General features: G+C 41.2%; 1 pseudogene; it reads left to right on the top strand.

The window, feature by feature from the left end:
- Positions 1 to 24664, top strand: LOC124921817 (annotated as a pseudogene).
- The last annotated feature ends 1077 nt before the right edge of the window (positions 24665 to 25741 follow it).

Below are 25741 nucleotides of genomic sequence, written 5' to 3'. Positions count from 1 at the left end.
ATGGATGTTAGATGGGTATTCCAGAAGTACTGTGAAGCAATGAAGTGGAAATGTTGATTGGCGAACTATTGAGAATAAAAGTAGATCTTACATATCCTACTAAGGTAGCTCAATGGTAAGAGTCGGCTTAAAAGATAAAATGTTACAAGTTCGATTACATCTAAAAACGCTTTAAGTTTAAGCAGGGGCCATGATTGTGGGGTGTCATGCTAGTTCTCCTTTAATTTCTAAAAATAGATTTACTATAGGAGATTCTTGGAGGATCGAAGGTCTATGAGATGGAATTACTATCAACCTTGCAAGGATCCAGGTTTCACTCTTGGAACTGGTCCTCATTCTGATCCAACCTCTTTGACATTCCTCCATCAAGATCAAGTTTCCATACAATAAGTGGCAAACCATTCCACCCCGACGCTTTTGTAATCAACATCGGCGACACTTTCATGGTAAGTTTCTGATAAATAAATTAGATCGGTTAAAATAAGAACTTAACAAAAACAAATTTCCTATACCAGAACGGTCAAGAACTTTGAACGGTCAAGAATTTAACCGGACAAGTAATCAAATCGGTTAGAAGAAGAAGCAAAGTATGTATCCAAAACCGGAAGTTATCCGGTTAATCTAAAGCTATGAACAACCAGTAGAAATCCTAAACCGAAATGAAGTATTCAACCTAAAACCGACGAGGAGACTACTTAAAGAAAGAAGTCAAAGATATCAAATAAAGTACAATCTACAAATTGGTGCAAACGAACACTTTGAGTATCTGCGGAAGATGATATCAAAGGATCAGAATGTGACAATTGCCATATCCATACAAGTCTGATGATACTCTGAAGGCTGCAGAAGATTGCCTGAAGAAACAGTTACCATTTTAGTACAAGTCAAAGGTGCGGCTTTCCAGATGCAGGCAACTGGCCAACCGGCAGTTGCCATATTAAGTAAAAGACAAATGAAGTCGGTCTGCTCTATGCCTTGGAATCTTAAACTGCAATTAATGCAATACTGAACCTCTGCTCAACCAATTAGATTCAAGAATTACCCTGAAGGTATCCGTTGAAGAAATGTGATCGTTGGCACATTTCACCTATAAAAGAAGGAGCTGAAGAGGAGTAAAGGCAGACACAACAATTCAGAGTGCCAACAACCAAAAGTTACAAGTTACAAGTTGTGTTTATCTCTCTACAAGATTCAAAGTTTAAGTGTGCATTTGAAGTATGATTACAATTTCTGTGAGAATTGTAAGAGTGTTTATCGAGCAGTAAATAAGTCTCGATTGTGTAGTGTGGTTGAGTATTCCTTAGTGAATATCCTTCTCGCGGTTTTAGAAGAAGGGGTGACGTAGAAGTTTTATCTCCGAACATCCATAAAAACATGTGTCTTGTTCTTTACTTTCTGTCGGTTCCGCTTTCTAACCGACTCGCACTATCATAACCGACTTACATCATTCTAACCGACTCACTAAACCTCAAACCGAATTTCTCCAAACTTTACATCTATTCATCCTGTGTGTGTGTTGCTTCAGCCTGAAACAAACCACTTCCGCACTTGAACTCGGTTCAAGGGTTTGTGACATCCTATGTAGTATTGAAACCGGTGTTAATCTCTAACCGGATTAAACGTCAACTGTTGAGTGTTGTAGTGTTAGCCGGACCCCGGTCCCCCATCAGCGATCTAGATCCTAACAATTGGTATTAGAGTAGTTAGTTTCAATACTCAAGCAACCCGAAGCAAGTAAGCATGACTTTCGAGAAGCCTCCAATGCTAGAAGGTGATGATTTTGCCAACTGGAAGATATGCATGCACTTGCACCTAATCACTATGGATGATGAGATGTCGTTCATCCTATCTGAAGGACCGATAAAGATTGATAAAGATATAAAGGATTGGACAGCTGAGGATAAGAGGAGAAACAATCTGGATAATCACGCCAAAAACCATATCTTCAAAGGTTTGGACAGAAATACCTTCTATAAGGTCAGAGATTGCAAAACCTCAAAAGAAGTATGGGAAACAGTGATTCAACTTCATGAGGGAAATGAAAGAACCAAGGAAAACAAGATAATGGTGGCTACCCAGATGTTTGAAAACATCAAGATGAAGCCAGGAGAAACCATGAGGGAGTACAGTAACCGGTTTACAAATGTGATAAATGAGCTATCATCTCTTGGAAAGAAGTATGATAACAAGGAAACAATCATCAAAGCTTTAAGATCTCTTCCGAGTGCATGGGACATAAAGACGATGGTGATGAGAGAATCAAACTGCCTAAACAAAATGAAGTTACACGATGTATTCGAAGATCTGAAGACATATGAGTGTGAAATAAGATCCAAGATCGAAAATGAAGCATCAACCTCAACCGCTACTAAGGCACTAATCACATCTATAGAACCGGTAGTTGCCGCACCGATCAAATCCGCTGAACAATTCACTGAGGATGCAATGCTTGCACAGAAGTTTGGCAGATTCATGAAGAAAAGTCAACCGACAAACAACAACTATAACTACGGTGATAAATCTAATATTAGATGTTATAATTGCAACTGTTTGGGACATTTCAGTTGGGAATGCAGAAAACCAAGTCGGGATAACCGGAAGCCGGATGATCAGAACCAAAGAAACAACTACTCACAAACCGGTGAAGGGAGGGAAATTCAGAAAGCACTGATAGCCGATGATGGAGGAAGTCTATGGGCTCACAGTGACAACGATGATGAACTCTCTTGTCTTATGGCAAACGAAGAACAGGTATTTGATTTTTCTTGTGAAGAATTTACTAAATATGATTTAGTTAATTCACTAAATGACATGGTAGTAGAGTATAAAAATCTATTAACCTTAGTACCAACCCGACTCAAATTTAGAACCGACCATATGGCACCAACCCGGTCCAATCTTAAAACCGATAGTATTCAACCTGATGAAATCTTAGAAATCGAAGCAGCACCTGAACTAACCTTTAAGATTGAACAGCTCAAGGAGTCAGTTCAAGAGTTGACCGAAGAGGAAGATGCACGAACTAGGTATCGAATAGCAGCATGGAAAAGATCCAGTGAAGCGGTGAACCAGATGTCTAATTATCAAAAACATCCCAAATGCAAATTTGGTCTTGGATACAAAAACAACAGATCCGCCAAACGGAACCGTTCCAACGAGATGAAACTCACAAAAGACAATCTTCCCTTTATAAGATTTGTCAAGAGCTCTTCAATCGACAATGAGGCACAACGTGACTCAAAACTGGAAAAAGAAATAAAATATGTAAGTCTAACTGACTCGGAAAAATGGCTTCATCCTGAGAGAAGGAAAGCCAACCGGCCAACAGGTAAATAAACCGATCCACGACCACATAGAATAAACCAAAAATCACTACAAAAAAAGGCACTCTTAGGACAACAGAAAGATGTCAAGCCAAGCACAGGAAAACTAATTAGAACCATAACCGGGAAAGTTATCCGACTTATTAAAGTCTGGATACCCAAGGGACTAATCAACCGTGGACCCAAGTAAATGTGGGTACCAAATAGTTGTAAATATGTGTATTTTATAGGTTATGAAGAAACGGCTAGGAAATTCTGAGTGGTACTTGGACAGCGGTTGTTCCAGACATATGACTGGAAACAGCAACCTTCTGACCGATATCAAAATAGAAACCGGTGCAATGATAGTTTTTGGTGACAACTCAAGAGGTAGAACTGTGGGCAAATGTAAGATTGTCCATTGTAATTTAACAATTAACAATGTACTTCTAGTTGAAAATCTACATTTTAACCTACTAAGTATTAGTCAGATGTGTGATGCTGGATATATTGTAGAATTTCTTAGACATGCATGCTTAGTTAAAAACTCTCAGGGTAGCACACTACTAACCGGAAATAGGTTAGGAAATATGTACAAGGTAGACTGGAAAAATGAAGTGGAGCATCATGTTTGCATGATAGCTAAAAATGATCAAACCTGGCTATGGCATAAAAGGTTAAACCATCTGTTAGGATTTAGGTAGCCGCTGGAGGACCGGGGGTTGAACCGGTTAGCGGTTCTCACTCGAAGGGTGGTGGTTAATCCGGTTAGAGATTAACACCGGGTTTCAATACTATACAACCTGTCACAAACCCTTGAACTAGGTTCAAGCGCGGAAGAGGTTTGCTTTCAGGTTGAAGCGGCACACTTATATGATAGGCAGAACCAGTTTTAGATGATGAAGGTTTGAGATTTGGTGGGTCGGTTTCTGTAATCTGGATATTCGGTTTAGATGGGATTAGGTAAGTTGGAGCGGTATAGGTCGGTTAGATAATGAAATCGGCAGACAGTAAATAACAAGACAGACTTTATGGATGTTCGGAGATAAAACTCCTACGTCACCCCTTCCTCTCGAAACCGCGAGAAGGATATTCACTAAGGAATACAAGTACAATCCGATCGAGACTTATTTTCTGCTCGATAACTCTCTTACAATTTACACCGAAATTGTAAAACACACACTTTAACTTCAGCACTTAGGCTTTCTTAGAATAGCACAGTCTTATCACTTGTAGAGTAAATGCTCTTAGAATTTCTCACTTGTTTCACTGTATCTTACTTGTCCCAATGTGTCCCACATTTACTCTTCTTCAACTGCTCCTTTTATAGGTGAAATATGCCAACGGTCATATTTCACTGCCTTGAATCTGATTGGTTGAGTAGAGATGCAGAGGTTCAGTGATTTAGTGATTCAGAGCCTGCGGTCACCTTTTCAGACCTGACGGTCAACCTCAGACCTGGCAGTCTGTTCTTCCGGTATGTAAGACAAACCTGCTAGGTTTGTCTTTTACTCAATGTAGACACTGTCTGTTAGACAGTTGTCTGTACTTGGAAGATATCCTTTCTGACTTATCCCGAAGTGGAAAGATCCGGTAGGACTGTCTTCTGCAGCCTACAGACTTTCCTCAGACTTGTATGGATATGGAAGTGTTCAGTCTGTTCCTTTGGTATCATTCTCAACAGATACCCGAATTATCTTCTTGTATTGGTCGGTCATTTGACTTAACCGGATGGCTTCCAGTATGAGTGATGTAACCGGACTTCTTCCGGTTATTCCTTTCCCTTGTGGCCGGTCGGCTGTCTGATATTTCCGATTTTAAGCTTTGGCCGACCTTTCTTTGTGCGGTTGTATTCCAGGTGTTCCTGGTCGGTTTAATGACCTGACCGGCTAGTTTTCTTAGCGGGTTCTTTTGTTTGTCCGGTCCGGTTCCTTGTTCCTGCATGGAAGGTTTATTTAAGTTAGGTTTGTTTGAACCGGTCTAATTTTATCTAACAATTTCTCCCTTTTTGATTATTTTATTTAAAATTATCAAAATCATGTAAGTTTGCAACCGTAGGCCGGTTGTTTTGTTTGTCCGGATTTTTGAAACTGACTTAGGAGAATTTTTCGAAAAAAATTTTTTTGAGAAAAATTTTGGAAAAGTCTTATCTTTTATCTTATCAATTTCTCCCTTTTTGATTATTTTAATTAAAATTATCAAAATCATGTAAGTTTGCAACCGTAGGCCGGTTGTTTTGTTTGTCCGGATTTTTGAAACTGACTTAGGAGAATTTTTCGAAAAATTTTGAGAAAAAATTTGGAAAAGTCTTATCTATTATCTTATCAATTTCTCCTTTTTTGATTATTTTATTTAAAATTATCAAAACTAAGTAGAGATGCAAAAGATGGTCGGTTTCAAAAATAGCTTTATATATATGATAGATAACCGAAAATAATATATAGAAATACTAAGACAAGTAAAGGAAAGAGAAAAGAGAGCCCATATTCCGAGTCCGAGAAGTCATATATGTTCCACTTTTTCTTCACCGGTTGCGGTCGACTTGCCGGTTCGGGGACTCGTTGTCTTGTAGACCGGGGCTGCAGGGGTTCTTCATCCTCCTCTTCGACTTGAGCAGCCTGCTGTGGTATACTTGTGATGACCGTTTCAGTGACCTCATTGAGCAGGTCGGCTATTTGAACTTTCTTTGAAGGTTCCCTCTTTTGCTTAGTCGGAACTGAAACGGAAGAGGCCGCCTTTTTCTTTTTGTTGCCGTCTGCGAAACCTTCCAGCCTCCGTCTTTCCCTTTCCAACCGCGCAGCATCCTTCGCAGCTTGAGCGGCTGCCTTCTTTGCAAGTCCCGGGAACTTGGCCTCCGCCCTTCGAATTCGTTCGGCTTCCTCTTCCTCTTCGGTAAGTTGGGATGGTCGCGGTGCCTCCTTCTCTTTACTTGCTTCGGCGTCCAGCTCATCCTGGACCCTCTTAGCCGTTTGGGCATCAGCCTCTACAGCCGCGGCATCCGCATTTATCTTGGCTTGGAGCAGTTCGGCAACTTGAGCGGAAAGCGCCTTGAGTTCGTCCTCGAGACCGGCATTCTTCTTCTCAAGTTCGGAGACTCGTCCGAGTGTTGTGCCGACCAGGTCGTTAGCAACCTCCGTCAATCGTTGATCGGTCTCTCTTTCAAGCCGGTCAAAGTTTTCCTTTAACTCGGAGGTCGTATCATCCAAAATTACGGTTCGCTTAAGATGTTTGCCGCGCAGAACCGCTTCTTCCCGTTGATCTTCATCAATTTCTGAGAACCGGTCCTGTGTTCTATCCAGAAGATACCTTGTGGTGTTGGCGAACTTGAGTGCCGAGCAAACGATTCTTTGGAATTTCTCCTTCAAAGGGAGAACCTCGGAGTCTTCGAATTCTTGAAAGCGGCTCTCAACCCATTCCTTTGTGAAGTCTGATTCGGAGACTTCCGGTTGTGTAAGAGGGGATTGCCCGGTGAGATTAGGATCCGCTCTTTCGTCGGATTCCTCTGTTGCTGAATTCGCCCTTGGAGGTGTTGGGCAGTGATCCGGACTTGTATCAATCCGGGGAGCTGTATAAACCGGTATTTCCCTTTGACCGTACATTGCTTCCAGCCGGTCAATTTCCTGAATAAGGTCTCCTTTGGCTTTTTCAAGCCTTTCCAACACCAGCGGTGTTAAGGTGTCTTTCGGTCCCACCTCTTCGAACTTCGCCGTAATCTTCCGGATGCGTATGGTTAGCTTCCGTAGTTGTGCCTGCGGTTTTAAAAGGTAGGTTCGGTGTAATACCTCTTCAATTATATTGGATTTTGTGAGGTCCATGATCACGTCCTCCACTCTCTTTAGTCTAAGGAGGCATTCCACGTCTGTGTAGCCCGGTAGGATTTGCCTATACGGTTTGCCGAACCGGTGCTCGTGCCATTCCAGGTATAACTCCTCAATTGTCTCGGCTCGCTGTATAGTGCCCTTTAAGACTTTCAGAGTTACCCTATCGGCCTCTGCTTCTTCATCCTCCTTCTCTTCTTCGTTACCTCTTTCGTGACCGCCTTCGTCACCACCTTCTTCACCATCCTCTTCACCGCCCTCTTCACCGCCCTCGGTGGTCTCAGGATTTGCGTTAGGATCGGCATTATCGGGGCTCTGGCCCGAATGCTCTTCTTCATTGGCCGATCTTTCGTCATCGGTCTTTTCTGTATCGGTTCTTTCAGAAAGGGAAGTCGACTCTTCATCCTCCGTTTGCTGCGGCGGTTCCGTGAAAGTTACTTTCTCTTTTCCTTTGCTTTCGGCCTTTTCTTTGGCTGGGGCCGCTTTCTTGCCGGTTGTCTTCTTTCGGCCACCTGTTGAACCGGGGGCCGGCTGCTTCCTTTCCAGGAATTGTTTGGACCGTATCAGGCTTCTTGAGGAGACGGTGACGCCCGGACCAATGTTCAGATTATGATGAAGGAAGATCTTTCCGAGAGGAACGGCGTATCCTCAAGACCGGTTTGAGTCCGGTTTCACCATTTCCATTAAATTGTGGAACACTGTCTTTGCCCAGTTAACCTTTGTTCCCTCTATCAGGCCGACCAACATCCTGATTTTGTCCTTTGTTAGACTGCTATAGTTTCCTCCCCTTGCCAGAATCGCCCTTGCGAAGATATCACAGATTGGAATATACTCCGGTTTCAACGTTGATTTCCTACCGGATACTTTTATCGGCTCCTTAGACGCCGAGAGTATCTGGCAAGCTGCCTCAAAGGTTTTAATCTCTATGTCTTCCGTTGCATCCTGGCCGGCTGTTGGAAGGTGCAGGCTCTTTGCCACCGATGCCTCGGTGAGCTTTATTTCAGTACCGCATACAGTTGCGGTGATCTTATTGTCAGAGATGGTTGCGGTATTGAAAAATTCCGTAACCGCATCCTTATAAAGAACATGAGGGCCGCCGAGAAAATACTCCAGACCGGTTTCGGCTACCCGGTCAATAACCTCCTTTGCCGCAGATGTGCCTTTCTGTCGGATTTCCTCGAAATCCACCTGAGTCAAGTGCTTAAACAAGGCCGAATCGCGCCCCATCTTAGAGAGTTTGAGAAAATTTGAGGAATAACCGCTTCAGAGAGTTTGAGAGCTTAGAGAGAGAAAGTAGTTTCGCGTGAGAATGAAATAGAATGGCCGAGAGTCCCTTTTATAGGTGCGATTTGGAAGCCCAACCGTCCCATCAACATTAGGCGGGAAATTTCCCTCCAAGACAAATGAGCGGCAAACCATGGGCGGGAACGGAATAGGCGCTAAACCATGGGCGGGGGTTTTGGGCGGGAAATTTCCCTCCAAAACTTTTGCTTTCGCCATTAATGACGCAATCCTCTTTTGAAACCGATTGATGATGCGGTTTCTAAATTTAACCGGTTATTTAGAGTGAGTAGATTTTTACAATCTTTTGAGTTTAAGCGGATTTTCTTTGAAGCCGGATAAGAACACGGTTGTTTTGATAATGTTAATCGGTTACTTAGATGTATATTCAAGATGTTAAGACAACTCGGTCATTTAAACTGAAGTGAGATTGTATTCATGAAACATTGCAGAAGGGAAACCGACAAATGGATTGAAATAGGCATACATAAAAATGGAAAAATACAGCTTATGGAAGAAACATTCTGGAAATCCTTTCCTCCACCGAATCCTTGTCAAGAATGTTCGAGGATGAAGCCGGTGTACCCGGTCCAAACTCTGGCCGATATGAGAGAATTAGTTTGCTGATGTGAGGTGCATAACCAAGACCTTTCTTGGTTATCACCATGGATTTCAGACGTTGGAAGATGACCGTGGACCAGTTGATGGCCTTTTTGCTAAAGATGTTGGTCATCATGTTGTAGGTGTTCTTTGAGTACCGCTGATTAGGGGACTGACAAAGAATGGACCGAGTGACGATCTCAAGAAGAAGTTGAGCATGTCTCCCCAAAAGGTTTTTGGGCCCATGGTCTTCCACCGGTTCCATGGTTCCAGAAAAGACGAGTGCATAATAGAATTCGTCAAGCCCTTCCAGAGGTGGAAAATCAGAGAACCCTTCTGTGGGCAGGTTGAATAGTGAGGCAAAGTCGGCTTCATCGAGCAAGAAAGTGTGATCCCTTACCGTAGAGACAATGTAATTGCCCTTGATGCAGGCGCTTCTGAAGAACGTTTTGACGTCCTCAATCAGAATCGGACCGAATTCTTCGAGGAACGGCCGAAGGCCGGTAAGGATGAGGGATTCGAACATGAGTTTCTTTGCGGGCAGCCCGTCCCATTCCTCAATGCATGAATCGAAATCGATGCTTAAAAAGTTTCCCAAGGTTCGGCTTGGCGTGACTACGGTTTTGAGAGAGATAGAATTCAAGAGATTTCAGAAGTGATATATGTGTTAGGATGTGTTGAGCTGAGTGAAGGATGGCCCTTTATGTAGGGTCGGTTTTTGGAGGGAAAACATGAGCTTTGATTGTCAGTTTTGTTTTCTTAGACAAGAGAATCTTTATGTTTCCAATGTTTATTGGGAAGAGGCAGATTGCGGAGCTCGAGGTAGGTATTAGTTGAGAAGTAACCAAGTTGGTTGGATAGTAAATGTTCAGGTGGTTGGGGGTTATCTCATTAATTAAGGATTTCTCTTTCATTAATTGCATTAACACAAACGCGGTTAATCAAAAGAGACCGAAAATATCATAGATAATACCAAAAAGGCACATATAGAGCCGAATAGGGAACAAAGATAACACCGAAGAAAAACATGATAGAAGCCGAAGTGATCATGATGATGCTGGATAAAGATACACCCGGTACGTGCAGCAAAATGACCGGGTGCAGGAAGGAGTGACTCAATGTGCGTGGGAGTTGACGACACCGGTAGGGTTGTTACGACGGTTCCTTCTCCTCCAGGCCCTCTCAAACCGCTCATAGAAAGAGTCGGTTATCTCTTTGGTCAGCACTTGGGCTTAGTTCAGACCTTCTCCGGGACAGGTCGGAACACCAAGTCCACAAGAAGGCAGCTTAGTTGGGGGATGAAGCCGATTGATCGGATACCAACCATCCAGATGAGAACGTCAAACAGCACCCTGGACCAGTTCACCGGTGTACCGGTGATTATAGCCGCCATCATGTTGAAGTTCGAGGTACTGTAGGTATTTGTGACATCTTTCCCGAAGATGCTTCTACCGATCACATCATTGAGGAGCTGATATTCAGCTCTCAAGTGTGATTTTGTACCGTGATCCTCAACCGGTTCGTCAGACCGTGCGAGGTTGAGGGAGATCTCGGCCTTTATGTTAGCCGGAACGTCGAGATCTGTCAGCCCTTGCTTTGGCATGCTAAAGCACCGCCCAAAGTCTTTTTCGGTGAAATCAAAGATGATACCTCCCACTTTAGATTGAATGTGAGTTTCAAAGTGGGGGGTCCCCCTGAATACCCTGGCGTGATAGAAGAACTCTAGTATTGATTCAGGATAAATAGTGTGTTTGTCGTCCAGGAAGTACCGAAGACCGGTATCTTCCAGGGATTTGATCATCTTGTACACTTCATAGTGTTCTGTGCTTGAACAGGATTGAAAATCAACCTGAAGGATGTTGGGGAACTGAGACATTTTTGTCTTAGTGAGAGAATAATCTTTTGTCTTGTGAGTGTTTTGGTGAATGTTTGATTTACTTAAATACTAGTTTGGGGATTATCCTATTGTCCATGTATTAAATGAGATGATATTTATTAACTGCAGGATAAGAGGTATTGCATGAAATAGGTATGTTTGCAGTATAGGGTGTTGGTCATAGACCTGGACTGTGAAAGATATCAACAGATCTTCACGTCTTTTTAGGTGCGACCAGTTTACTTTGAAAGGCCAATGTTTCAGAACAGATATCTTTAAACACTGATAATTATTCCACTTCTATTTGGAATTCAAATAATCTAGGATAACCTGCTTCTGAATCGGTCAGTCATCAGTTGTTCATCCCGATGCGGTTATTTGGTGCATGCACCAGGTAGCCGGTCGGTTTACTCTATCTGATGAACTGGGCGGTTCTTCCATAAGTATCTTGAAGATTTGAAGTCCAACAATTTAGGAGGAACTACCTGTTTTATCTGTCTGAACCGGTTTCCCTTTAAGCATCCTTAGGAAGGATCTGACTAATGTCGGTTAAGCCGAGAGTAAGTCTGAATTGAGAGAACTTAGCTTCCTGTAAAGGCTTCGTGAAGATATCGGCCACTTGTTGGTCAGTCGATACGTATTCCAGCCAGATGTGCTTCAGCGTGACATGTTCCCTGATGAAGTGGTGCCTTATGTCAATATGCTTGGTCCTAGAGTGGAGAACCGGATTGTAAGTTATTGATATGGCACTCATGTTGTCACAGAAGATCGGGGACTCTTCGGCTGTGACACCGAAGTCCTTCAGCTGTTGTTGTATCCAAAGTAATTGTGAACAGCAACTTCCCGCCGCTAGTTATTCAACTTCTGCAGTAGATGTGGCTACCGATGTTTGTTTCTTGCTATGCCATGAAACAAGCCGGTCACCCAGAAACTGACATGTTCCGCTGGTGCTTTTTCTGTCAATCTTACAACCTGCATAGTCTGCATCTGAGTAAATTGTTAGATTAAAAGACGAGTCCTTTGGATACCACAGACCGACATCAGGTGTGCCCTTTAGATACTTCAGTATCCTCTTTGCGGCTGTGTAGTGGGATTTTTTTGGATTTGCTTGGAATCTTCCACACACACCGACTACAAACAGAATGTCCAGTCTACTCGCTGTTAAGTATAGGGGAGAGCCGATCATGCCCCGGTATGCGATCTGGTCTACCGATTGGCCCTCATCGTCCCTGTCCAATTTAATTGATGAGCTCATTGGAGTAGCCGCTGAGGAGCATGTGTCCATTCCAAACTTCTTTAGAAGTTCCTTGGTGTACTTAGGTTGGCTTATGAAAGTTCCTTCCTTGAGTTGTTTAACCTGAAGACCTAGGAAGAAGCTTAATTCTTCCATCATACTCATTTCAAACTTGTCAGTCATCATTTTTGAGAATTTATCACATAGCTTAGGATTAGTGGAACCGAAAATGATATCATCAACGTAGATTTGAACAAGTAGGATATGTTCCTTCTTTTCAAATTTAAACAATGTTTTATCCACCGAACCGATGGTGAAATTATGTTGTAATAGAAATGCGGTTAGTGTATCATACCAGGCTCTAGGTGCTTGCTTTAGACCGTATAAAGCCTTATTTAACCGGTATACATGGTTTGGAAATGCAGCGCTCTTGAAACCGGGTGGTTGTTCAACATACACCTCTTCACATAGGTCACCGTTCAAGAATGCACTTTTAACATCCATTTGAAAAACCTTAAAGTTTTTGAAAGCAGCAAAGGCTAGAAAAATCCTAATGGCTTCAATCCTAGCTATAGGGGCAAATGATTCTTTAAAATCAATGTCTTCTTCCTGTTTGTAGCCTTGTGCCACTAATCTGGCTTTGTTCCTCGTGACCAAACCGTCCTCATTGAGTTTGTTTCTAAATACCCATCTTGTTCCTATGACCGATTGATCCTTCGGTCTAGGGACTAGGTACTAGACTTTACTACTCTCGAACTGGTTTAGCTCTTCTTGCATTCCCAAGATCCAATCCGGATCTGACAATGCTTCATCTATTCTTTTCGGCTCAATCTGGGATATAAAAGCGGAATTAAAGTATCCTTCCAGAAGTTGACCCCTAGTTCGAACAGGTTCTGAAGGGTCACCTATAATTTGCTCAGGAGGATGTTTACTGTTTCTTCTGAGATTCAGTTCAGGGATGTCTACCAAATTACCGTTTACTTGATCAAGTCTAGACATGTCGGTAGGCTGAACAGGATTGTCAGACCGACCGACTTCCTCGGATTGGACCGAAGTGTCAGCTTCCTGTTGTGGAACAGCTTGATCCGGCTGGGTTTCAATATTACCCATTTGGTCATGGACAAACCGCCTGAAGACCGGAGTCTCATCTTCACTATCAGAATGAATATTGTTATTTTCCAATCTGTTGTGTAGATCAAAGCATGAGCAGTATTACTTTCAACCGATTCATCGAAAACAACGTGAATTGTTTCCTCCATGGTTGCAGTTCTATTATTATACACTCTATATGCTTTACTTACTGCTGAGTATCCTAGCATGATCCCGGTATCGGTTTTTGCATTAAAAGCAGTGAGTTGGGTTTTACCATTTATATGTATATAACACTTACAACCGAAAATCTTGAGGTACTTAATTTTGGGAACCCTGTTAAAATAAACCTCATACGGTGTTTTGTTGTGAAACTTGTTAATTAAAGACCGATTTTGTGTATAACATGCAGTGTTGATAGCCTCAGCCCAAAATTTCTAAGCAATGCCGGAATCAGCTATCATGGACCGTGCGGCTTCCTTGAGAGTCCGGTTTCTTCTCTCGGCCAGGCCATTTTGTTGAGGAGTCCTAGCACTAGACAACTCGTGTCTAATGCCGGATTCATCAAGATATGCGGTTAATGTACTATTGGTAAATTCGGTACCTCGATCACTTCGAATGCTATTAATGCGAGTTGATTTTTCATTTTGCAGGCGCTTAAGAAGTGTAATTAGGTTTGATACAGTTTCACGTTTAGATGGTAGAAATATTACCCATGTAAATCTAGAATAATCATCAATAACTACCATGGTGTAAAGCATACCTCCTAGGATAACAACCTGAATCGGTCCAAATAAATCCATGTGAAGAAGATCTAAGCATCGGCTAGATTGGATGTTTCCTTTACTCTTAAAGGTTGACCTAGTTTGTTTACCCATTTGACATGCTGAGCAAACCTTATCTTGATTAAATACTATATCAGGAATGCCCTCAACTAGCTTTTTACCGCGAATGTAGTTTAAAGTTTTCATGTTTAGATGGTTTAGTCTCTTATGCCACAACCAGGTTTGATCAGTCTTAGCTATCATGCATATAGGATGTTCTACTCTAGTTTTCCAGTCTACCTTGTAAATGTTACCTATCCTATTTCCGGTTAGTAGTACGATACCTTGAGAGTTCTTAACTAAGCATGCATGTTTAAGAAATTCTACCGTGTATCCAGCATCACACATCTGACTAATGCTAAGCAGGTTAAAGCGTAGGTTTTCAACTAGAAGTACATTATCAATAGTTAGGTTACCATGGACAATCTTACCCTTGCCCACAGTTTTACCTTTTGAGTTGTCACCGAAGGTGATTAGAGCACCGGTTACTGTTCTGATATCGGTTAGCAAATTGTTGTTTCCGGTCATGTGCCTGGAGCAGCCGCTATCCAAGAACCATTCAGAGTTTCCTAGCCGTTTCTTTAGATCCTGCAAAATGTACATATTTACAACTATTTGGTACCCACATTTACTTGGGTCCACATGTGATTAGTCCCTTCGGTATCCAAACCTTGACAATCCGGACAGCCTTCTTTGCTAAGGTTTTAACCGTCCTTTTGGCACTCGGTCTCGTGTATCTCGGTTTTTCTACATAGGTCTTAAATGGTGGTGATCTTCGGTTTGGTGATCTTTGGTTTGGCTTACGCGGTTCAGAAAAGGCTTTCATATATTTGAGGATTTCGGCTTTTCTTTTCACAGGGTCAAGCCATTTTGATAGAATTCCTATCATTCGGTATCTTAAGATTTTCGGTTGTAAATGTTACATTCACATTAATGGTAAAAACTACTTATCTGCTTTTGATGCAAAATCTGATATTGGGATAATGCTAGGATACTCAACGGTTAGTAAAACATATAGAGTATATAATACTAGAACTTTAACCGTGGAAGAATCTCTTCATGTTGTATTCGATGAATCGGTTGAAAGTAACACTGCATCATCCTTTGATCTACACAACAGATTGGAAAATCATAATATCCATTCTGATAGTGAAGATGAGATTCCGGTTTTCAGGCGGTTTGTCCATGACCAAATGGGTGTTGTTGAAACCCAACCGGATCAAGTTGCCACACAGCAGGAAGCTGACACCTCAGCTCAAACTGAGGAAATCGGTCGGTCTAACACTATTGTTCAGCCTACCGATATGTCTAGCCTTGATCAAACAAACGGTAATTTGGTAGACATTCATAAACCGAATCTCAAAAGGAACACAAATCATCTTCCTGAGCTTATTATAGGTGACCCTTCAAAACCCATCCAAACTAGGCGACAAAAACTGGAGGAATACTTTAATTTCGCTTTCATATCCCAGATTGAGCCGAAAAAGGTGGATGAAGCATTGTTGGATCCGGATTGGATCTTAGCAATGCAAGAAAAGTTAAACCAGTTTGAGAGTAATAAAGTCTTGTATCTAATTCCTAGACCAAAAGATCAACCGGTCATAGGAACAAGATGGGTATTCAGAAATAAACTCAATGAAGACGGTTTGGTTACGAGGAACAAAGCTAGATTAGTGACACAAGGATACAAACAGGAAGAAGGCATTGATTTTGAAGAATCATTTGCTCCTGTAGCTAGAATTGAAGTCATTAGAATTTTTCTGGCCTTTTCTACTTTCAAAAATTTTAAAGTAATCCAAATGGATATTAAAAGTGCATTTTTAAATGGTGACCTACGTGAAGAAGTATACGTTGAACAACCACCCGGTTTTAAAAATGTTGACCTGACTAATCATGTATATCTTCTAAATAAAGCCCTTTACGGTTTAAAACAAGCTCCTAGAGCTTGGTATGATACATTAACCGCATTTCTGATACATCATGACTTCACCATAGGTTCAGTAGATAAAACCCTATTGAAATTTGAGAAAAAGGGACACATTCTACTTGTTCAAATATATGTAGATGACATCATTTTCGGATCAATCGATCCTAAGCTGTGTGATAAATTCTCAACCCTGATGACTAACAAATTTGAAATGAGTATGATGGGAGAATTAAGTTTCTTCCTAGGTCTGAGGTTAAACAACTCGAAGGAGGAACTTTCATCAATCATTCCAAATATACAAAGGAACTTCTAAAGAAATTTTGGATGGAAACATGTTCCTCTGCCGCCACTCCAATGAGCTCATCAATCAAGCTGGATAAAGATGATGACGGTCAGGGAGTAGACCTGACAGTCTATCGTGGAATCATCGGTTCACTTCTGTACCTGACAGCAAGCAGACCGGACATATTATTTGCGGTCGGAGTATGTTGAAGATTCCAGGCTAATCCCAAACAGCCTCACTATACAACCGCTAAACGAGTCCTAAAATATCTAAAAGGAATCCCTGAAGTCAGATTATGGTATCCAAAGGACTCAAGTTTTAACCTAACAAGCTATTCTGATGCAGACTATGCAGGATGTAAAGTTGATAGAAAAAGTACCACCGGAACATGCTAATTCTTAGGTGATCGGCTTGTTTCATGACACATCAAGAAGCAAACGTCGGTAGTTACATCAACCGCAGAAGCTGAATATCTGGCAGCTGGAAGTTGTTGTTCACAACTTCTATGGATTCAACAGCAACTAAAGGACTTTGGTGTCACCGCCGAAGAGTCTCCAATTTTCTGTGACAACAAAAGTGCCATAGCAATGACATACAATCCGGTTCTACACTCTAGAACCAAGCACATCGACATAAGGCATCATTTCATCCGGGAACATGTCATGTAGAAGCACATCCGGTCGGAATACGTATCAACTGATCAACAAGTAGCCGATATCTTCACAAAGCCTCTGCAGGAAGCTAAGTTTTCTTTCTTCAGAAACATCCTCGGTCTAACCGATATAAATCAACTCATTTCTTAAAACCTTTAACCTCTAAAGGAAAAAATCGGTTCAGACAGACAAAACCGGCAGTTCTTCCTAAAATGTCGGAAACCGAATTTACCATCGTATTTATTGAAAAACCGCTTTGTTTATCAGTTACAGTAAACCGACCAGTTACTTAGTACCTACACTAACTAACTGCATCAGGACCAATGACTGAAAACCAACCGGTTTGAATATAACATACTTTGGAATATTTGGCTTCCCAACAAAAATGGAACAATTGTCTGTGTTTGGACGTATCTGTTCTGAAAAGATTCTTTTTCAAAACAAAGTAGTCATACCTCAAAAGACATGAAGATATGATATATTTCATTGTCCAGGCCTATGACTCACATCCTTAGGCTGTAAACACACTTAATTCATGCAAGATATTATATCCTACCGTTAATAAACTACATTACCTCTTACCCACTAGATAATACTATTCACCTATATCACCCTCCAACTGATATATAAGTTAGATGAATATCAAACAAATACTCACACTCTCAACCTCTCATCTTACTAAGGCAAAAATGTCTCAAATCCAGAACATTCTTCAAGTTGAGTTTGACACAGCACAAGGCACAAAACACTACGAAATTTTCAAGATGATCAAGTCTTTGGAGAGTACCGGTCTTCGGTCCTTCCTAGATGATAAACATATCATATTTCCTAAAACCGTAACCGAATTCTTTCACAATGCCATATCTTTCGCGGCACTCCATTTTTTGACACTCTTATCCAGTCAAGGGTAAGAGGAATAGTTTTCGACTTCACCGAGCGAGACTTCGCTCGGTGTTTCGACCTTCCCAAAGAAGGTTTTATAGACCTGTCAGTTTCGGCTGAACAGAAAGCCGAAATATTTCTGGAATTCTCCCGCTCCAACTCTCCGGTCGATGATCACGGTGCACGATCATCGTTGAGGCCGAATATCAGTTCCTCAACGACATCATTGGTAAGGCCATCCTGGGAAATGATGTCACCAATACCTACTGTACCACGATCTTTAACATCATGACCGCCATAACGACCGTTACTCCAGTAAACTGGTCTAGGTTTCTGTTTGACAACCTAATCTGGATGATCAATACCCAACACACCGGTTTTATTCCTCAAATAAGCTCTCTACTCATCGAACTTGGGGCTCCGCTCTGTCCAGGCGAAGGGCTGAACCAATCTCAGGTATTGACTAGGGATTCCGCGGATTCTTTCTTTGAGCGGTTTGAGAAAGCTGGAAGAAAAAGCAGAGAAACATCACCTCCTCCAGCCACTTAAGAATCACTCCTTCGGACAATTGGTCATTTTGCTTCATGCACTGGTTGTATTTCCACCTATTTTAATCGGTTGTGTCTTCCTTTTGGTCTACTGTAATTCACATTTTTCTTAATGAAATTCTAGTACCTTTGAATTCTACACAAACTACACAAACTTAGTTAGTTTCCAACTAGATCCTCAACCTCGGTCTCCGTAACCGGTCAAAATTACCACTTCCCAAGACGTTTTGAAAACATAAATATTCTAAAGCATTAATGAGACAAAACGAAATCTTGATCTTAAATGCTCTTACGTTACCTCTCATTTCCAACCTATTTAAGATACCTCTCGCTCTCATTCCAATACACTCCAAGACAACATTCTACATCTCTAAGCAAATCTGAAAAATGTCTCATCCCATCCTCCGAAACTATTTGTGCATCGACTTTGACTCAATGCTATCCCTTGATCACGATGAAACAAGGGAAGAACTCTTTGATTGACACCGGCCTCCGCGGATTCCTAGAGGAATCCGGACCTCTCTTTCTTCTAGAGGTACTGGAGTTCTTCTCCAATGCAGTTATGCATAACGGTGTCATCGTCTCCATTGTAAACACCAGTGTCATCACTCTCTCGGAAAACACACTCGCCGGGATGTTCGACCTCCCAACCGAGAGGTTTTCGGACTTTCCACCACGGGTGAGCAGGACATTTGATGAATACGCTGAAATGTTCTCCGTCTACGACACACCGATTCAAAACCACGGCCTTAAAGTCCACCTTGCTCCCCACATCCAAATTTTGCATGAGATCGTGTTAGATAAAATTAGATCGGTTAAATAAACTTAACAAATCTCTTGTGCAGGAACAGGTAAAGAATTCAACCGGTCAAATTACTCAACCGGTTAAGAAACTCAACCGGTCAAGCAATCAAACCGACCAAAAACCTGACCGAACAAGAAAGACAAGATCGGTCAAATCAGAAGGCCAGAATCATTGAACAGTCGGTCAATCAGAAGCTATGGAAAAACCGGAAGTCATCCGATTAACATAAACAACCGACCAGTACAAATAGATACTTCGAGTATCTGTTGAGGATGATATCGAAGAAACAGACTTAGTATTTCCATATTCATACAAGTCTGAGGACAGTCTGCAGGCTGCAGAAGACCGTCCTATAAGATCTTTCCACTCCAGGATAAATCAGAAAGGCAATCTTCCAGGTACAGGCAACTGTCCAACCAATAGTTGCCATATTAAGTAAAAGACAAACCTAGCCGGTTTGACCTACACACTGGAAGACTAGACCGCCAGGTATGAAGACTAGACCGCCAGGTCTGAAGAGTTGACCGCCAGGTCTGAATCACTGAACCTCTGCTCAACCAATCAGATTCAAGGAAATGAAATGTGACCGTTGTCACATTTCACCTATAAAAGAAGGAGCTGAAGAGGAATAAATGTGGTTACAAGTTCTAAGAGTTTTCTACAGCCTAAGTCAAAAATTGTGTTCTATCTCTAGAAAGCTTAAGCGCTTATTTGAAGTGTATTTACAATTTCGGTTAAAATTGTACGGGTGTTATCGAGTAGGAAATAAGTCTCGATCGGATTGTGTTTGTATTCCTTAGTGAATATCCTTCTCGCGGTTTCGAGAGGAAGGGGTGACGTAGGAGTTTTATCTCCGAACATCCATAAAAACCTGTCTTGTTATTTACTTTTCGCCTGCTTTACATTCTAACCGATCTGCACTAACCTACTAATACCGCTCCAACCGATTCAACATCACCTAAACCGAATTACTAAGCTGCAAAACCGACCCAACAATCTCCAAACTTGTCTTATTCAAATTCGGTTCTGCCTATCTCGTGTGTGTGTTGCTTCAACCTGAAACAAACCACTTCCGCGCTTGAACTTGGTTCAAGGGTTTGTGACAGTTTGTGTAGTATTGAAACCCCGGTGTTAATCTCTAACCGGATTAATCACCATCCTTTGAGTGAGACGCACTAATCGGTCAGACCCCGGTTCCCCAGCCACGACCTAGATCCTAACAGATCGTCAACCGGTCGATCCTCTGCCAGACCCCCAATCAAAACTACTCTAGAAAAGCCTTTGACATGATGACCTATATCATCAGCCCAACTTCCATCAATTGGGCATCGGTCATTTTTGATAACCTGAAAACTATGGTCGAGACAAAGAAACGGTTCGGCTATACTCCTCATTTGAGCCGGATCGTTCGAGCCTTCGTTCCAAACCTTGGACTGGGTACACCGGTGAATCCTTCAAATGTCCTCACCAAGGAAGCGGTGGAAGACAAAATCTCTAGGATGTTTTAGGTTCTAAGTCGGTTAATTTTTTATTTTAACCTTGTATGTGTATTTCAAACCGATCTTCATAGCCTAGGAAGAAGAAGGCTCCGGAAGCAGAACAATCCAGAAGCAAAGCGGTTCCTCATACATCCAGGTCAGCAAATATTCAAACCGACATTCCGAATCCGGAGGCCTCCGCAGCTAGCTCTAGCCGCACCAACACCAATGACACCGAGCAGAATCAGTTAAACAAAGGAAAAGGGAAGGTCGTCGATGAGGAAAATCCGGTCACAAATTTTGATGATGAATCCGGTCTAGACAGTCAACCGGAGGCATCCGAAACCGCAGACGACGACATCCAAAAACTAGGAGAGGAACTTGTCTCAAAAATAATAGAGCAGCTCTTCAAGAAGGCACATGTTGTGAGCAATGACTTCTATCGGTGGGCTCTTCTACGAGAGGAAGTCGGTTTTGCCGACATGTTACCAGAGTGTCCCGCTCATCAAAAATGGAAAAAACTAGTGGAAATGGAGAGGACGGCGTTCGAATTGACGAAGACAAAGAGCGTTGTCACTGCTCTTAGAAGAGGAAGGATGGCTGAAACGCACGCCCGGTTAAAAGAACTCACTGGCCACATCCTTCACATTCATGAACAGAACGTCTCTCCAGATGACAAAACCAAATCGATGTGATAGTGCTGGAGACGTTAAAGACTAAGGAACAAGAGCTGACCGATGAGATGACGCGGTTGGAATCGGAAGTCGGTCATTAAAAAGTTTCGCATTTTTCAAGATCTCATCTTGACGATGATGAAGGATCTGAAGGATCCAAATCCAATGTCGGTCCTAATCTAGAAGAGGCCGAGAATGCCCCTCCTCCACCGGATTCCACGGTCAACATAATTGAAACTGAAATAGGTAATCCGCTCCCCAATCAGCCCGGGTCCCCACAAAGAGATAAATCGTCGGCGCCTGCAATAACCGAGTACCAAGTCAAGACATACATCGAGGAATTTTTCCAAGATTCCATCATTCCGTGGCAGACTAAAGTGAAAGAAAGGGCAAAAACATCACACCGGTTGGTTAAGTCTACCGGTGAGACGATCAACTCTGCGATCCAACGGCTTACAGCCATTGAAGAGAATCACGCCCTAACCGACCAACTGATCAGTTCAACGACACACAAAACTACAACTCTTGAGGACGGTCTTGTTCAAACCGACCAGCGGCTCGGTTCGACGGATCAAAGATTAACGACTCTTGAAGAGGGTCACGATCAAAGGTTAGCGACTCTTGAAGAGGGTCACACTCATACCGCTCAACAACTCATATCAATGGAGCAAAGGTTGGCATCTCTTGAAGAGGGACATTTTCAATCCGGTATCCAGACCGGTTTGATACTTCAAAGAATGGCAGTGCTTGAAGAAAAGCATGCCCTGACCGAAGCTTCACTACAAGCGGACTCCGAACAGCTTGCGAAAATGATTGCGGCCAAGCTAGCGGACGACGAGGCACTTGAGAGAGTGAATGAGATCGCGGCCCAAAAGCTCCAAGAAGCTGAGAACGAGAACATGCGGATACTGAAGGAAAGGGAACAGGCGGATGCGAACCTGGCCCGACACGTTCAGGTGGTAGAAAATGCCGGACCGGAACAAGCAGTACAAGCGAATAAGGACGCGGCTCGGCTATTCCAACAAAGGATGATAGAAGAAGAAATAGCCGAAAGAAATAAACTCTCTAATCCAGATGCTCCCTCAACCGGACCGGTCACTAAAAAGAGAAAGGTCACCAGGAAGACAGCGGTTAAACGGGCTCAATAGTTGTTGGATGACATTGCTGAACCGACCGATGCTCCTCCAATCAACCCGGATTCACCAGAAGTTGAAGAAGTTGAGGACGAGGCTATACCGCTGAGGAAGAGAGTGCGGTGCGCTAATGTGTTCCCACTCAGATTGGTCCCTCCACCAGCACAAGCTTCACCAACTACCGGCACCTCGGGCGGTCAAGCATCCTCATCCGGACTTGGCAGCGATCCGTGCAATCCGGGAAAGGGGATGATGGCTCACTATCTCCGGAAATATATGCCTAAAGACGACAAGAATAGGGAATAGACTTTCAATTATCTATTTTTTATGTCAACTTTATAATATTTCCTATTTATATATATATAAAGTATTTTTGGAAAGAGGCCTACATTTTATTCTTTACATGATTTTGAATATTTTAAATAAAATAATTGAAAATGGAGAAATTGATAAGATAAAAAAAAATTTAAAGACAAAAATTTTCCAAAATTTTTCTAAAAATTTTTCTAAATCTTTTTCAAAAATCCTTCCAAAACAAACAAATTTTTAAAACAACCGGCCTACTTCTTACTTCTTACATGATTTTGAATATTTTAAATAAAATAATCAAAAAGGGAGAAATTGATAGATAAATTAGATCGGTTAAAATAAGAACTTAACAAAAACAAATTTCATGTGCAGGAACAGTCAAAAACTTTGAACGGTCAAGAATCTAATCGGGAAAGTAATCAAACCGGTTAGAAGAGGAAGCAAATGATGTATCCAAAATCGGAAGTTATCCGGTTAATCTGAAGCTATGAACAACCGGTAGACATCCTAAACCGAAATGAAGTATTCAACCTAAAACCGACGAGGAGACTACTTAAAGAAAGAAGTCAATGATATCAAATAAAGTACAATCTACAAATTGGTACAAATGAACACTTTGAGTATCTGCGGAAGATGATATCAAAGGTTCAGACTGTGACAATTGCCATATCCATACAAGTCTGATGATACTCTGAAGGGTGTAGAAGATTGCCTGAAGAAATAGTTACCATTTTGGTACAAGTCAAAGGTGCGGCTTTCCAGATGCAGGCAACTGGCCAACCGGCAGTTGCCATATTAAGTAAAAGACAAATGAAGCCGGTCTGCTCCATGCCTTGGAAGCTTAAACCGCAATTAATGCAATATTGAACCTCTGCTCAACCAATCAGATTCAAGGATTACCCTGAACGTATTCGTTAAAGAAATGTGATCGTTGACACATTTCACCTATAAAAGAAGGAGCTAAAGAGGAGTAAAGGCAGACACAACAATTCAGAGTGCCAACAACCAAAAGTTACAAGTTACAAGTTGTGTTTATCTCTCTACAAGATTCAAAGTTTAAGTGTGCATTTGAAGTGTGATTACAATTTCTATGAGAATTGTAAGAGTGTTTATCGAGTAGTAAATAAGTCTCGATTGTGTAGTGTGGTTGAGTATTCCTTAGTGAATATCCTTCTCGCGGTTTAAGAAGAAGGGGTGACGTAGGAGTTTTATCTCCGAACATCCATAAAAACATGTGTCTTGTTCTTTACTTTCTTCCGGTTCCGCTTTCTCACCGACTCGCACTGTCATAACCGACTTACATCATTCTAACCGACTCACTAAACCTCAAACCGACTTTCTCCAAACTCTACCTCTATTCATCCTATATGTGTGTTGCTTCATTCTAAAACAAACCACTTCCGCACTTGAACTCGGTTCAAGGGTTTGTGACATCCTGTGTAGTATTGAAACCGGTGTTAATCTCTAACCGGATTAAACGCCAACCGTTGAGTGTTGTAGTGTTAGTCGGACCCCGGTCCCCCATCGGCGATATAGATCCTAACAGTTTCGTTGGCTGGCTATTATCGAGAGTAATTGTTTTGATAGATTTGTTTGATATATACTACATGCATTAACGAATGGGAAATACAAGAGCTGCATACACAGGGCAATGGTTTTCTTCTCATCTCCCAGAGAATATAAGGTGGTGAGGCCACCAGAGGAGCTCCTCTTTGTGAATGGTGATAAAAATGATAATTTAGAAAAGGATGCACAAAAAACAAATCAAAGAATGTGTTGCAGTAGTAAGAGGAGGAAATACCCATATTTCACATGGTCCGATTTGTTCGCTTTTACCCAGAATCATTACAGAGCTGATTGTTCTACTCTTCACAATTTCTTCACCCATTTATATGATATATTTCTCTTCCCCATTAACAACTACTTTCAATATCAAAAAAAGGAATGACACAGGGCTAATTAATCTAGCTATAGCCAATAAGAAGAAGATTGGTCTGATCTTGTAGGGATTTCTCTAAGGAATGAATACAATACAATTAGGAAACACAATTCTTTGTTTTATCTTTGAAACACAAAAATTCTTAAATATTGAATGATCACTTCCTAATGTTAGTTTTATAGTGATGGTAATTTGGTGGTTTTAAATTTGAATGACTTGTGATTTGGAACATGTATTTATATTCGATTAGACATTAAAAAAACTCGGTGTATGAGAATACTTCATTTCTGCATATTCTCGTACTTAGTTGATTTATTAGTCTTACAAATAATATGATAAGACTATATTGTTGCCGCGTAAATAGAAACACAAAAATCTAAAAGATTGAAAACGATCATATACCAATGTTGTTTTTAGTGATTGTGATTTGGTGATTTGTGATTTGAATGACTTGTGATTTAAAACGTATAATTATTTTTAGTTTGAAATTATAAAATCTCGGTGTATGAGAATTCTCCATTTCTACATATTCTCTTACTTAGTTGGTTTAGTTTTACAAATGATATGATAAGACTATATTGTTAACGAATGAATAGGAACACTTAAATTATAAAAAAAAATTGACTTGTAATTTGTGACGTAAAATTATATTATGTTTCGATTGTAAAAATATTGTGTAATAGAATACTTCATTTTTGTATATTCTCTTATTTATTTGATTTAGTCTTACAAATAATTTGTTTAAATTGTATTGTTGTCGCATGGATAGAAACAAAAAAAAATTAAAAGATTGAGAACGATCATTTAACAATGGTTATTTTATAGTTATTGTGATTTGAATTGGGACGTATAATTATATTCGATTTGAAATTATAAAACTCTGTGTATGAGAATACTTCATTTATACATAATCTCTTATTTAGTTGGTTTAATCTTACAAATAATATGATAAGACTATATTGTTGCGGCGTGAATAAAAGCGCAAAAATTCTAAATGATTGAGAACGATCTATTTCTAATGTTAGTTTTATAGTGATTGTAATTTGGTGGTTTTAGATTTTAATGAATTGTGATTTGAACGTATAA

Source organism: Impatiens glandulifera, chromosome 1, assembly GCF_907164915.1.
Source record: "Impatiens glandulifera chromosome 1, dImpGla2.1, whole genome shotgun sequence".
Taxonomy (NCBI): Eukaryota; Viridiplantae; Streptophyta; class Magnoliopsida; order Ericales; family Balsaminaceae; genus Impatiens; species Impatiens glandulifera.
Note: the sequence above shows the minus strand (reverse complement) of the source record. Positions and strands in the feature narration are given on the sequence as shown.